Below are 2,500 nucleotides of genomic sequence, written 5' to 3'. Positions count from 1 at the left end.
CTTGTCTCTCTTTCTGTTCCCTCTCTCTGTCTTTCTGCCCCCTCCCATCTCTCTTTCTGCCCCCCCCCCCCTCTCTCTCTCTCATCGTCCTCACTCTCTCATCATCTCCTACTCAATCTCCTCCTCTCTCTCTCTCATCCTCCTCTCTCTCACTCTCCATCTCCGACTCTCCTTCTCTCTCTCTCTCAACCTCGAATCTCTCTATCTCATCTCACCACTCTTCTCTCTCTCCTCTCTCTCTCTCTCTCTCTTCAACTTCTTCTCTCGTCCCTCTCTTTTCCTCGCTTCCTTTCTCATTTCCTCCTCTTTTCTCTCTCTCTCTCTCTCTCTCTCTCTCTCTCTCTCTCTCTCTCTCGCTGTCTCTCTTTTCCGCTCTTCCCGGCCCTCTCTCTCCCCCCCCCCTCTCTTGTCCCGATGAAAATTATATTGTACTACTTGGCTCCTAGTCAGATTCATTAGTTACCCCTGAAACAGTTTGTTTTCTTTGAGTCACACATTCAGTAGGAATCGAAGAAAACGGTAGAGAATCAACTTGCACAGGAGTAACTATTTCATTGAATCGCTCATGCGCTCTCTCTCTCTCTCTCTCTCTCTCTCTCTCGTCTAATCCCTCCCCTCATCTCTCTTCTCCTCTCTTCTCTCATCTCCTTCTCTCATCTCCCCCTCTTTCTCCTCTCTTATCTCTCCTCTCTCTCTCCCGTTCATCTCCCTCTCTCCATCTCCTCCTCTCTTCTTTCCTTTCTCCCTCTCTCTCTCTCTCTCTTCCTCTCAGCCTCCTCTCTCTCATCCACTCTCCCTCTCCTCCTCTCTCTCTCTCTCTTCTTTCCTCAGCGCTCTATGCTTCTACTCTTTCCTCCTCTTCCTTGTTGCTTTCTCATAGCTCCTCTCCTTCCTCTTCTCCTATCTCTTCCTTTCTTTTCTTCTTCCTCCTTCCTCCTTCCTTTTTCCGTTCCTCATCTTCTCCTCTTCTTTCCTTTTCTTGTTTTTCTCTTCAATTCTCCTCCCTCACTCTATTTTTTCTCTCTTTGTCTTCCCTCTTTCCTTTTCTTTTCTTCTCTCTCTCTTTTCTTCCCTCTTCCTTCTTCCCCTTAGATTCTCTTCTTTCTTCCAGCCTTCTTTCGTTCTCATCCTCCCTCCTCTCCTAGGGGGGGGGGGGGGTGGGGTATTCTCTCTCTCCTCTTTCCTCCACTCTCTCCTCTCTTTCACTACTCTCTCCTTCTTTCTTCCTTTGTCCGTTTTCCCTTTCTTTTTTCTCCACCTCTCAATCTTCTACACATCACACTTCTCCACTCCACACTCCATTTCCTATCTCTCTTCTCTCTCTCTCTCCTCTCCTCACCTTCACCCACTCCCCACACACACAACCTCTCACTCACACTTGTCTGCGTTCACACTCACTCGTCCCTCACTCCCTTCACCTCACTTCACTCACATTCACCCACATTCACCTTCCTCACAAACCCCTCTCCTCACACACTCACAATCACTCACACACTCCACACACACATCTCTCTCCAACTCTCCTCTCTCTATCTCTCTCTCGTCTCTCTCGCACACTATCTCCTTCACTCACGTCCGTCTTATCCGCTACAACACTTCCTTTTCTTTCTCCCCAAACAAACTCACTCTCAATCCTCTTCTCACATCCTCTTTTCCTAATCTTCCTCATCTTTCTCTCCTTCTCTCCTCGTCACTTTTCACCCCTCTCTCTCTCTTATCTCACACACCACATCTCTACCACTCCTCCTCTCTCTCTCTCTCTCTCTCTCTCTCTCTCTCTCTCTCTCTCTCTCTCTCTCTTTTCCGCTCTTCCCGGCCCTCTCCCCCCCCCTCTCTTGTCCCGATGAAAATTATATTGTACTACGTGGCTCCTAGTCAGATTCGTCAGTTACCCCTGAAACAGTTGGTTTTCTTTGAGTCACACATTCAGTAGTAGTCGAAGAAAACGGTAGAGAACCAACTTGCACAGGAGTAACTATTTCATTGAATCGCTCATGCACTCACACACACACACACACACACACACACACACACACACACACACACGTCACTCTCACCCCACACACACAACACCCACACTCAAACACACTCACACACCCTCCCACACACACACACACACACACACCTCTCTCTCAACTCACCCCCCCTCCACACATTCACACACACACACACCTTCACACACACACACACACTCCCATCACACACACACACATACTCACACACTAACAGACACACACTAACACTCAACACACCCCTACTCAACTCTCTCTCTCTTTCTCTCTTCTTCTCTCTCTCTCTTTCTCTCTCTCTCTCCCTCTCTCTCTTTTCTCTCTCTCTCTCCTCTCTCTCTCTCTCTCTAACAATCCTATCTCTCTCTCTCTCATCTCTCTCTTCTCTCTCTATTCTCTCTCTCTCTCTCTCTCTCTCTCTCTCTCTTCGTCCCCCTCTCTCTCTCTCTCTCTCTCTCTCTCTCTCACTCTCTCACACTCTCTCTCTCACT

Source organism: Penaeus japonicus, unplaced genomic scaffold (assembly GCF_977035675.1).
Source record: "Penaeus japonicus unplaced genomic scaffold, GWHDUDI00000001_assembly GWHDUDI00000018, whole genome shotgun sequence".
NCBI classification, from domain to species: Eukaryota; Metazoa; Arthropoda; class Malacostraca; order Decapoda; family Penaeidae; genus Penaeus; species Penaeus japonicus.
Note: the sequence above shows the minus strand (reverse complement) of the source record.